We start from the raw sequence: 13737 nt of genomic DNA, 5'->3' as shown, positions 1-13737 counted from the left end.
CCACAAAGGGCCCTTCCCAAGGTGGGGATAACTTGTGCATATCGGTCTGATCCTGGATGAGCCGGAGCACCAAGTCGCCTTCTTGAAAGTTCTTGTTTTAACCTGGCGTTTGTGGTAACACCGCAGGTCTTGCTAATAAACCACCGAATGAGGCAAAGCCATGTCCTGCTTCTTATCTAACAGGTCCAACGCCTCCTGGCGTGCTTGTGTTGGAAATATGCCCTAGAGGCAATGATAAATTAGTTATTATTATTATATTTCCTTGTTCATGATAATCGTTTATTGTCCATGCTATAATTGTATTGAAAGGAAACTCAGATACATGTGTGGATACATAGACAACACCATGTCCCTAGTAAGCTTCTAGTTGACTAGCTCGTTGATCAATAGATGGTTACGGTTTCCTGACCATGGACATTGGATGTCGTTGATAACGGGATCACATCATTAGGAGAATGATGTGATGGACAAGACCCAATCCTAAGCCTAGCACAAAGATCGTAGTTCGTATGCTAAAGCTTTTCTAATGTCAAGTATCATTTCCTTAGACCATGAGATTGTGCAACTCCCGGATACCGTAGGAATGCTTCGGGTGTACCAAACGTCACAACGTAACTGGGTGGCTATAAAGGTGCACTACAGGTATCTCCGAAAGTGTCTGTTGGGTTGGCACAAATCGAGACTGGGATTTATCACTCCGTGTAAATGGAGAGGTATCTCTGGGCCCACTCGGTAGGACATCATCATAATGTGCAAAATGTGACCAAGGGGTTGATCACGGGATGATGTGTTAAGGAACGAGTAAAGAGACTTGCAGGTAACGAGATTAAACAAGGTATCGGTATACTGACGATCAAATCTCGGGCAAGTACAATACCGCTAGACAAAGGGAATTGTATACGGGATCAATTGAGTCCTTGACATCGTGGTTCATCCGATGAGATCATCATGGAACATGTGGGAGCCAACATGGGTATCCATATCCCGCTGTTGCTTATTGACCGGAGAACGTCTCGGTCATGTCTGCATGATTCTCGAACCCGTAGGGTCTACACACTTAAGGTTCGATGACGCTAGGGTTATAAAGGAAGTTTGTATGTGGTTACCGAATGTTGTTAGGAGTCCCGCATGAGATCCTGGATGTCACGAGGAGTTCCGGAATGGTTCGGAGGTAAAGATTTATATATGGGAAGTCCTGTTTTGGTCACCGAAAAAGTTTCGGGTTTTATCGGTAACATACCGGGACCACCGGGAGGGTCCCGAGGGTCCACCAAGTGGGGCCACCGGCCCCGGAGGGCTGCATGGGCCAAGTGTGGGAGGGGACCAGCCCCAGGTGGGCTGGTGCACCCCCCCACAAGGGCCCAAGGCGCCTAGGGTTTGGGGAGGGGGTGCTTCCACCTAACTTGGGGGGAAAGTTTCCCCTCTTCCCCCCTTGGCCGCCACCCTAAGATGGGATTGGGGCTGCCGCACCCCTCGAGGTGGAAACCCTAGAGGGGGCGCACCCCCTCCCTCTCCCCTATATATAGTTGAGGTCTTGAGGGCTGCCAACACATGAGTTTTGACCTCTCCCTGGTGCAACCCTACCTCTCTCCCTTCTCCTCTCCCGCGGTGCTTGGCGAAGCCCTGCAGGATTGCCACGCTCCTCTATCACCACCACGCCGTTGTGCTGCTGCTGGATGGAGTCTTCCTCAACCTCTCCCTCTCTTCTTGCTGGATCAAGGCATGGGAGACGTCACCGGGCTGTACGTGTGTTGAACGCGGAGGTGCCGTCCGTTCGACACTAGGATCTCTGGTGATTTGGATCACGACGAGTATGACTCCTTCAACCCCGTTCTCTTGAACGCTTCCGCTTAGCGATCTACAAGGGTATGTAGATGCACTCTCCTTCCCCTCGTTGCTGGTTTCTCCATAGATAGATCTTGGTGACACGTAGGAAAATTTTGAATTTCTGCTACGTTCCCCAACAGCTTGCTCATTGTCCGCTTCAACATAATTAGCAACCCGGGGCGAATCATGACGAATATCACTTGGGAGGACCGCCTCTGCCCCGTAAACCATGAAGAAATGTGTGTAACCCGTTGATCTGTTAGGGGTGGTGTTGATGCTCCATAACACAGAAGGTAATTCTTCCACCCAACAACCCGGCGTCCGCTTTAAGGGAACCATGAGCCGGGGCTTGATACCCTTTAAAATTTCTTCATTAGCTCTCTCAGCTTGACCATTAGACTGGGGGTGAGCCACGAATGCTATATCAAGCCGGATGTGCTCTCTCTGACAGAAGTCCTCCATCTCACCTTTAGAAAGGTTTGTGCCATTATCCGTGATGATGCTGTGTGGAAAGCCAAAGCGGAAGTTGATCTTTTTCATAAATTGAACCGCCGTAGCAGCATCACACTTGCTTACGGGCTCCGCTTTAACCCATTTAGTGAACTTGTCAACCGCCACCAACAGGTGGGTCTTCTTATCTTTGGATCGCTTAAAAGGTCCCACCATATCAAGCCCCCAAGTAGCAAACGACCAAGTGATGGGAATCATCCGTAGCTCTTGAGCCGGAACATGAGCTCGGCATGAAAACTTCTGACAAGCATCACACCGCTTTACCAGATCCTCAGCATCAGCATGAGCTGTCAACCAATAGAACCCATGACGAAAAGCTTTAGCCACCAGGGACTTTGAACCGGCGTGGTGACCACAATCCCCTTCATGGATCTCACGTAGAATCTCTTGGCCTTCTTCAGGAGAAACACAACGCTGAAATACACCTGAAACGCTGCAGTGGTGTAACTCGCCATTGTGAATAACCATGGACTTTGATCGCCGGACTATCTGTCTGGCTAGAACTTCATCATCTAGTAGCTCGCCCCGGTTCATATACGCCAGATATGGAACCGTCCAATCCGGAATTACATGTAAAGCGGCGACCAGTTGGGCCTCCGGATCAGGAACAGCTAAATCCTCCTCTGTAGGCAACTTAACAGACGGGTTATGCAAGATATCTAAAAAGGTATTGGGTGGTACCGGTTTACGCTGAGATCCCAGCCGGCTTAAAGCATCTGCTGCTTCATTTTTGCACCGATCAATATGCTCAACTTGATAACCTTTGAAGTGACCCACCACAATATCCACCGCGCGTCTGTAAGCCCCCATGAGTGGATCCTTAGAATCCCAAGTGCCAGAAACTTGCTGGGCCACCAGATCAGAGTCTCCAAAGCATCATACCCGGCTTAAATTCATTTCCTTGGCCACACGGAGACCATGAAGTAACGCCTCGCACTCAGCTGCATTGTTAGTACAAGGAAACATTAAGTGGAGAACATAACGAATTTTATCACCTCGAGGGGAAGTAAGGACAACTCCAGCCCCCGAGCCCTCCAACTGCCTGGATCCATCATAGTGAATAGTCCAGTATGTGTTATCCGGTTTGTCCTCTGGTGCCTGTAACTCGGTCCAATCATTGATGAAGTTAACAAGCGCCTAAAATTTGATGGCTCTCCGAGGCATATACTTCAAGCCATGTGGACCAAGCTTAATTGCCCACTTTGCAACCTGGCCAGTTGCCTCCCTGTTCTGAATTATATCGCCCAGAGGAGCAGAACTGACCACTGTGATAGGATGGCCTTGAAAGTATTGCTTGAGCTTCCGACTCGCCATAAAAAACCCATATACCAGCTTCTGCCAATGCGGATATCGTTGCTTCGACTCGATTAGCACCTCACTGATATAGTAAACCGGCCGTTGAACCGGATATTCCTTCCCAGCCTCCTTGCGCTCAACCACAATTGCCACACTGACAGCACGGGCATTAGCAGCCACGTACAATAATAAGGGCTCCTTGTCAACCGGAGCAGCAAGGACCAGCGGTTCAGCTAACTGCCGCTTCAAGTCCTCAAACGCCACACCAGCTGCATCACTCCAGACAAAAGTGTCTGTTTTCTTCAACATCTGATATAAAGGGATCGCCTTCTCTCCCAAGCGGCTAATAAACTGGCGTAGGGCTACAACTCGACCCGCCAGACGCCGAACATCATTAATACACACCGGTTTAGCCAACGATGTAATTGCCTTGATTTTTTCCGGATTAGCTTCAATGCCTCTGTTGGACACCAGAAAGCCTAAGAGCTTGCCTGCCGGAACACCAAAACACACTTGTCCGGATTAAGCATCATCTTATAAACCCAATTTGAGTGTGAAGATAATTCTGCACACAACGCTAATAAGTTGTCTGGGCACTCTTGAGCCCAAAGGGCATAGAAACACAGCAGAAGGCTCCAAAGGGAGTAATGAAGGCTGTCTTCTCCTGGTCCTTAACCGCCATTTTGATCTGATGATAACCAGAATAAGCATCCAAGAAACTCAAATGCTCACAACCCGCCGTCGCATCAATGATCTGATCAATACGCGGGAGAACAAAAGGATCTGCCCGATAAGCTTTGTTCAAATCTGTGTAGTCCACACACATGCGCCAAGTGCCATTTTTCTTAAGAACCAGCACCGGATTAGCCAACCACTCAGGGTGAAATACTTCGATGATAAAGCCAGCAGCCAACAGCCGGGCTACCTCCTCACCAATGGCCTTGCATCTTTCCTCGTTAAAGCGGCGAAGAAACTGCTTGACCGGTTTAAACTTGGGATCAATATTGAGAGTGTGCTCAGCGAGTTCCCTTAGTACACCTGGCATGTCAGAAGGCTTCCATGCAAAAATGTCCCAGTTCTCACGGATGAACTCGACGAGCGTGCTTTCCTATTTCAGATCCAGATTGGTGCTGATGCTAATCTGTTTGGATGAATTGCCAGGAACAAAATCAACAAGTTTAGTCTCATCAGCCGGTTTGAACTTCAGGGTCGGGTCATGCTCAGTGGTGGGCTTCTTCAGAGGGGTCATGTCTGCCGGATCAACATTGTCCTTATAGAACTTGAGCTCCTCTATAGCACTAACTGACTCAGCATAGGCTGCATCACCCTCCTCACAATCCAAAGTGATCTTTCGACTTCTGTGTACTGTGATGGTCCCCTTATGACCCGGCATTTTGAGCTGCAAATAAATATAGCAGGGCCTTGCCATGAACTTCGCGTAAGCCGGCCGTCCAAACAATGCATGACATGGGCTCTGGATTTTCACCACTTCAAAGGTCAATGTTTCAGACCTGGAGTCGTGCTCATCACCAAACACAACCTCCAAAGCCATCTTGCCAACAGGATATGCCGATTTACCTGGCACTACACCATGAAAAACAGTGTTTGACGGTTTAAGACTCTTGTCTGTCAACCCCATGCGACGGAATGTTTCATAATACAGGATGTTGATACTGCTCCCTCCATCCATCAGCACCTTGGTAAATTTATAACCTCCCACCCAAGGTGCCACCAATAAAGCTAGATGACCGGGATTATCAACCCGGGGCGTATGATCCCCTCTGCTCCACACAATGGGCTGCTCGGACCACCGCAAGTAATGTGGCACTGCCGGTTCAACAACATTAACTGCCCTCTTGTGAAGCTTCTGATCGCGCTTGCACAAGCTAGTAGTGAACACATGATACTACCCGCCATTCAACTGCTTTGGGTGACTCTGAAAACCTGATTGCTGCTGATTCCCCTAATTATTCTGTTGGTTATTGCCACCTTGGTTGTTCTGGTTGCCCTGATTATTCTGAAATCCAGAGTTTGAACGGCCGCCACCATGAAAACCTGGACATGAACCGCCTGACGGACCCTGATCATACCGGAAGAGATCAGAGTTTTTGAACTCCTTCATAATGAAACAATCCTTCCAAAGATCTGTTGCTGGAACCTCCTTGCTCCCGTGCTTCGGGGATGGCTGGTTTAAAAGACGCTCTAGATTAATACCTCCACCGCGCTGGGGCGGTTTACCCTTACGACGCTGCATATTGGTGTTAGCCACAAAATCTGAATTATCTGCTATGCGCTTACCATTATTCCCATGGCTCCCTTGGTTGTGATGTTGTCCCTTTGCACTGCCGTCCTTCTTTCCCTTCTCCGGTTTCTCCTCATCAGAATCGGGATCCTTGGTATTATCAGAATCGACATATTTAACCAAGGCTGCCATAAGTGTTCCCATGTCATTGCAGTGGTGCTTGAGCCGTCCCAACTTCATCTTTAGTGACTTAAAATAGCAATTACACTCCAATGTTATGATTGCTTGGCCAGCATTAATATGGTCCGACGAATGCAAGACTTCTGAAACCCGGTGCACCCTATGAGTTGTTGACTCGTTCTCTCCTTGAATAGAGGCATCCAGATGCATAATGGACATAGGTTGTTTGCATGTATCCTTGAAGTTTGCTATAAACCGGGCCTTCAATTGGTCCCATGACTCGATGGAGTTGGCTGGCAGGTTCTTCAACCAAGTACGGGCTGTCCCTTCCAACATCATTGTCAAGTATTTTGCACAGGCCACTTCATCCACATCCAGCATCTCCATTGCCATCTCATAACTTTCAACCCACGCCTCGGGAGGTTGATCGGCAGTGTAATTAGGCACCTTACATGGACCCTTGAAATCCTTGGGCAGTCGCACATTACGGAGAGCCGAAATGAGAAAAGACACTCCCTAGGAGCTGAAGGCAAGCCCGGTGCCTCGGTCTACTGACGCTGCTGGCTGAACCGGGGCGGGTCGATGACGACCCGCATATTGTGCTGCTAAAGCGGCCTCCCTTCGTGCTCTGCCATTATCCACCACGTCCTGAGCATTCACCTCCCCGCGCGCCGGATTGGGCCCTTGAGGGGCATTACGACACCGCGCACTGCGGGACACCTCCGGTTCATCTATGTGCCTGCTATAGCTTTTGCTCGGACGGGGGGTCGAGTGAATCATGTCTCGGCTGTATGAATAAGCCTGCTGTTGTACCATAGCAGTCTGAAGAAGATCCCTGGCCCGCCGTGTCTCCACTGCTGCTAGCAACTCACACTCCATCGGAATAGTGGCCAGCCGGGATTTTGCAGCTATCATGTTATCCAAGGGAGTGCCGAAGTGACCCGGCGGGGGTGTTGTGTACTGCGCCGGGTTGTCTGTTCGTTGAGGTGGACCCATCACCTGGGGTTGATCCGGCGCTCTGGTCCTTGGCACGATAGTCCGTTTACTGTCGCCAGGTTGCTGGTCCCTGCCCCTGGCGTAGTAAAGAGATTCATTGCATAGTAATCCGCTGGCAAGCAAGACTGATGTCTCCTCCTCAATACTTCATTCGAGGCGTTCTGATCCAGCAAAAGTCGATAATTTTTGGCCTAAATCCTCTGCGCCTGGGCATCTAAAGCAGCCCGTTCCTCAGCCATCCTGGTTTCCTCAGCCGCCAAGTCCTCTTTGGCCTGAGTTATCTGATCCTGTAGCTTTGTGACTTCCGCGTTGTGTCGAGCTTGAGTCTCCGGGGTAACTGCTGTGGCCAACAACATTGTCCAGGCATCCAACAAACCGGACAGAACTTGAGCCGGCCGGCGAGTGGGGCCTCCTGCCCCAGCTGCTGATCCGGAACCTAATGCCGGTGCAGTTGAGTTTTGCAATGATGGCTGTGTACCGGCCATAAAGATTGCAACCCAATTTGGCGGTTCAAGAAATTCCGGAATACTAGTGCCATCGGAATACCCTTCGAACAAGCCGTCTTGAACTTGGTACAAGGACTCGGTTTCACCGTTGGATGACTCGCCATCGAAATAAGCGACCGTCTCCCCTTCGGACACCGGTTCAGATCCGATCCCATGGACACATCCTACGAAAACACACTTCATGGTGAGCTGAATCCGGGCGGGACTCGCACGCTGAGCTGTCTCGACGAGGTCGGTGCAGATGTCCGGCTCAGGGCCCGGTTCGCCGATCTTGCCGATGAAGACGTGAATTCCTCCGAAGGGGACCCGGTACCCGTACTCGATTGAGCCGGCGTCGGGGCCCCAGCCTGCATCATCGATGTAGATCTTGCCGCGACGACTCTTGGTCATCCGACCAACCGCATAACCTTTGAGTCCTTCAAAGCTGCCCTTCAAGAACTCAAAACCATCATGCGATAGCCCCACGGTGGGTGCCAACTGTCGTGGAATTATTACGTCAGATGTCCTCGTGAAAGGACTTAGTTGTGGAGCCATCGCGGTGGGTTAGCTTAAAGGGGTTAAACTGGACAGAGGAGACCGGAGTTTTATACTAGTTCGGTCCCTTACGATGAAGGTAAAAGCCTACGTCTAGTTGTGATGGAATTATTGGGGTTTTGATTGCCAGGGAGCAAACACGCTATGCCTGGCTTTCGAGTTGTTCTTTCTTTTCCCTAAACCGTCGCCGGGTCGTCCCTATATATACACTGGTTGACACCCGGCCTGTTTACAGAGTCCCGAGGCCGGCTCATACAAGTGTCCGGCTCGGTTTCTGCTTCCCTAACTTACAATACAAGTTATACAACTATGGCGGTTTACAAATATGGGCCCTAATCCGCCTTTGGGCTCTGGGCCTCTAAGCTTCATTAGTAAAGCGCCATCTTCTTTGTCTTCATGGGCTTCAATATAGTTGAGGGTGAACAGGCCCCTACTGGGTGGTTTACACTCAGTAGTTATATCCCCAACAACGGCCACTTGCGAAAGTGAGATCTGATAGAGATAATATGACAAGATAAATAAATTTTTGGTATTTTATGATATAGATGCAGAAAATAAAGATGCAAATAAAGGTAGATTGGAAACTTATATGATAAAGGATAGACCTGGGGGCCATAGGTTTCACTAGAGGCTTCTCTCAAGATAGCATAAGTATTATGGTGGGTGAACAAATTACTGTCAAGCAATTGATAGAAAAGCGAATAATTATGATGTTATCTAGGCATGATCATATAGGCATCACGTCCATGACAAGTAGACCGACTCCTGCCTGCATCTACTACTATTACTCCACACATCGACCACTATCCAACATGCATCTAGAGTATTAAGTTCATAAGAATAGAGTAATGCATTAAGAAAGATGGCATGATGTAGAGGGATAAACTCAAGCAATATGGTATAAACCCCATCTTTTTATCCTCGATGGCAACAATACAATATGTGTCTTACAACCCTTTCTTTCACTGGGTAAGAACACCGCAAGATTGAACCCAAAGATATGCACTTCTCCCATGGCAAGAAAGATCAATCTAGTAGGCCAAACCAAACCGATAATTCGAAGAGACTTGCAAAGATAACTCAATCATATATAAAAGAATTCAGAGAAGATTCAATTATTATCCATAGATAAACTTGATCATAAACCCACAATTCATCGGATCTCACCAAACACACCGCAAAAAGAGTTTACATCGAATAGATCTCCACAAGAGAGGGGGAGAACATTGTATTGAGATCCAAAAAGAGAGAAGAAGCCATCTAGCTAATAACTATGGACCCGAAGGTCTATGGTAAACTACTCACAACTCATTGGAGGGGCTATGGTGTTGATGTAGAAGCCCTCCATGGTGGATTCCCCCTCTGGTAGAACGCCGGCGACGGCTCCAAGATGGGATCCCGCGGAGACAGAAGGTTACGGTGGTGGAAATATTTCTTTGGTGGCTCCCTGGATGTTTTCGGGGTATGTAGGCTTATATAGGATGAAGAAGTACGTCGGTGGCCGCCCAAGGGGCCCACGAGAGAGGGGGGTGCGCCCTATAGGGGTGGGGGCGCCCCCCACCCTCGTGGCTGCCTCGGCTGCTTCTTGACTTGCACTCCAAGTCCTCCGGATCACGTTCGTTCCAAAAATCACGCTCCCGAAGGTTTCATTACGTTTGGACTCCGTTTGATATTCCTTTTCTTCGAAATACTGAAATAGGCAAAAAAAACAGCAATACGGGCTGGGCCTCCGGTTAGTAGGTTAGTCCCAAAAATGATATAAATGTGTAAAATAAAGCCCATAGACATCCAAAACAGGTAATATAATAGCATGGAACAATCAAAAATTATAGATACGTTGGAGACGTATCACTAGCCAATCCAGATGTTTTATATTTCTGATGAATCCAGCCTCGAGTAGCTTGGCTAGCTCTTCTCCCATGGCTTGCCGCTTAGGCTCAGAGAAGCGCCTAAGAGTCTGCTCGACTGGCTTGTATCCTTTCACTATATTGAGGCTGTGTTCGGCCAGCCTACGTGGGATGCCCGACATGTCTAAAGGATGCCAGGGGAAAATGTCCCAATTCTCACGTAGGAAATCTCGCAGTGCGGCGTGCATTGTGGGATTCAACTGTGTCCCAATGGCAGTTGTCTTTTGGGGTCCGTTGGGTGGACCTGGAATTTGACTATCTCGTCTGCGGGCTTGAAAGAGGTGGACTTGGGTCGCTTGTCGAGTATCATGTCGTCTTTGTCCACTATGGTGCGCAGCGTTGTTAGTTCTTCGGCCGCGAGGGCTTCGGATAATGCCTCTAGGGCTAGTGCGGCAGTTTTATTTTCAGCGTGGACTGCAATGTACGGGTCACTAGCTAGAGTGATGATTCCATTGGGTCCGGGCATTTTGAGCTTCATGTACCCGTAATGGGGTATAGCTTGAAAGCTCGTGAATGCGTCCCGCCCTAAGAGGGCGTGGTATCCGCTCCTGAACGGGGCCACTTGGAACGTAATTTCTTCGAACCTGTAATTCTCCGGCGTGCCGAATACCACATCCAGTGTGATTTTTCCCACACACCGTGCCTCCCGACTAGGGATGGTTCCCTTGAAGGCCGTGCTGCTTTGCTCGATGCGACTCTTGTCAATTTCCATGTTGTTTAGGGTTTCCTCGTAGATGAGGTTTAATCCGCTTCCGCCGTCCATGGGCACTTTAGTGAGCTCGAAGCCATCCACGATTGGACTAAGGACCAAGGCGGCATTGAGGTTCGTCTCTGGCATTGAAAGTTATGGCTGTGTCGTTCCACGGATTTATTGTTGCCATGTGACAAACTTCGGCGAGACTGCGTTGAGCTCGCTTGCGCCTATTATTTGAGGCGAAAGTCTCGAAGACTGTCAATACCGCATTGTTATTTCCGGTGGGATGTTGCTCTGCTGTATGGTTTATGAGGATATCCTCGCCGCTCCTTGCTACCTGCCGGAGTATCCAACATGCTCTAAGGCTATGTGTTGGCGTGGTATCTGGTGTGCTGTGAATTTTGCATGGCGCATTGAGCCATTCCTCCAATATGGTTCCACGCCTTGCATCGTGCTTTGGTTTTTTGGTAATTGAATTGGGTAACTTACTGGAGTTTGCCCTTTTAGTTCGGACGAAGGGTTTACTGAGAGCCGGATTATCCCAAAAGTTTCTTTGGGTTTTCCAGGCGCTTTCCATCGTGCAGTACTTCTGCACTATGGCTGCTAAGTCAGCGAAGTGTACTATGTCACGGCGACTTATAGCGTTGAGGATCCCTTTGTCCGTGCAATTTTTGCAAAAGAGGGAGATTGCGTCTTCCTCGCAATAGTCCTTAACCTTGTTTATCACAAGGAGGAATCTGGCCTAGTAGTGATGTACTGTCTCTTGGGCCTCTTGTCTGAGATGTGAAAGATTGAATAAATCTGGGTGGGTGGGCGGATTTAAGTCCGAATCCTAACCCAATCTGCGACCCAGGGGAAAAGAAGCTTCCGAGCTTAGCGGCTCGGGCTCCGGGATGTTGCCTAATTTCTTCGGCCCGCCGCTCAATTCTAAATTCGGGGTTTGGGTCATGTCCTCCCGCGAGCGGGTATCGAGCTCAGAGAGCTCGGAAATCCGGACATAGTTTGTCCTCAAAATAGAGGGAGAATTTGTACGATGCTCTTTTACTACTGCTATCTCATGGGTGACCGGCGGAGAGTAAATCTCCCTCTGGTCGGGTTTAAGCCCGATCAGGTCATAGTCCGTAGCGACGCCCAGAGCGGCGATGCGATCCAAGAGCTCATTAAGGGAGGAGAGCTCCATTTCGTCCATTTGTTCGGCGAGTTCCGAATCGACGTGGAGGCTGTTTTTGATGACCTGAGAAGTCATCGTCGGTGCGACAGCCGATCGGGCGGTCATGACGAAGCCGCCCAGCCGGAGAGTTTGGCCTAGAGCCAGGGCTCTCCCAGAGGTGACGTTCTTCTTGACAACGAGACGAGCCATCAAGCCTTATCGCGACGACATAGTGGAACTCTCAATGAAAGCACCAATGTCGGTGTCAAAACCGGCGGATCTCGGGTAGTGGGTCCCGAACTGTGCGTCTTAGGCTAATGGTAACAGGAGGCAGGGGACATGATGTTTTACCTAGGTCGGGCCCTCTCTATTGAGTTAATACCCTACTTCCTGCTTGATTGATCTTGATGATATGAGTATTACAAGAGTTGATCTACCACGAGATCATAGAGGCTAAACCCTAGGAGCTAGCCTATAATTATGATTGTTGTTGTCCTACGGACTAAACCCTCCAGTTTATATAGACACCGGAGGGGCTAGGGTTACACAGAGTCGGTTTATAGAGACGGAGATCTAACATCCGAATCGCCAAGCTTGCCTTCCACGCAAAGGAGAGTCCCATCCGGACACGGGACGAAGTCTTCAATCTTGTATCTTCATAGTCCAACAGTCCGGCCAAAGTATATAGTCCGGCTGTCCGGATACCCCCTAATCCAGGAATCCCTCAAACGTCCAGGTGGATATTAAAATTCCTACGTGTTTTCTTCGAAAGAAACACCAAAGGAAAAAATCATCTAGTTTTGCTTTGCTCTATTCCTTCTAACCAAATGCATGAATAGTAGTACCATAGTAATGTTTCTAATTCCTATGTTTTCCTTCACTTTTTCATTGAACTAGTGATGATTCTAGTAGGCATTCTTCAACAGGATGAAGCCTGACCTCGACATATTTTGTGAGCTTAGATTTGGTCCACATTAGTATCATATAATGGCTATCTTGCTAAACCGTTAAAATTGTGGTTCAAAAGTTCATTTAGTTTTCTCCTTGTTAACTTTGTGACCACGATTCATTTATTTCTAGATTTGCAATTGCTTTGAACCAAACGGTCCCTGAGGGATCAACATGAATGCAGAGTAACAGAGTGATGTGACGAGTGTAGAACCTCTTTGGCATAGCCTTGTCGACCTCAGCATCATTGGGTTGGACGTGGAGGATGGTGATGTTGGGGTAATTGTCGGAGGTGGGGAAGACGATCTGAGGCCTCTGGATACGTGCCGAGGGTACTGCTCCGTTGTGATGGATGGTTTCGTGGTTGGAGCAGCTCCGGTGAGGTGTACGACGGCGAGGCTGAAGCAGGACAAGACAGACAACGTTAATCTGAAGTGGGACTCTAATATCATCAGTAATAGATGATCTAAAATGCATCAACAAAAAGTGCTAGATGTAAAATTCTTCTGACACACCACGGCCGCTCCAACAGATGTTGTAAATACTATTCACTCTGAACTTAACTGAAGAAACTGAACTTTATAGTCGAAACTGAATTTTACTGTCAAAACTTATTGAACTAGTAGCAGAGCATTGCAATAGATGTTTAGGGCGTTCAAGCACTAGTAGGAGAGAAGCAATCATCTAAATCAGCAGCCGCTCGAGCAAGGAACGCACTAGCAGAGAGCAACTCGTGCAGTAGCATCGTGAGCGAGTGCTAAAGCAGGAACTCTTGTAGCTGACGGAGGTCGTGCAGCAGCAGCAGCGCGAGCGAGAGCAAGGGCAGAGCAGCAGCAGGAATGAGAGCAAGAGCAGAGCAGCAGCACGATCGATAGTAATAGCAGAGCAGAGCAGCAACACGAACGAAAGCAAGAGCTGGAGCAGCAGCAGCTAGTGCCGGTGTGGAA

This window comes from Triticum dicoccoides, chromosome 2B (assembly GCF_002162155.2).
Source record: "Triticum dicoccoides isolate Atlit2015 ecotype Zavitan chromosome 2B, WEW_v2.0, whole genome shotgun sequence".
Taxonomy (NCBI): Eukaryota; Viridiplantae; Streptophyta; class Magnoliopsida; order Poales; family Poaceae; genus Triticum; species Triticum dicoccoides.
Note: the sequence above shows the minus strand (reverse complement) of the source record.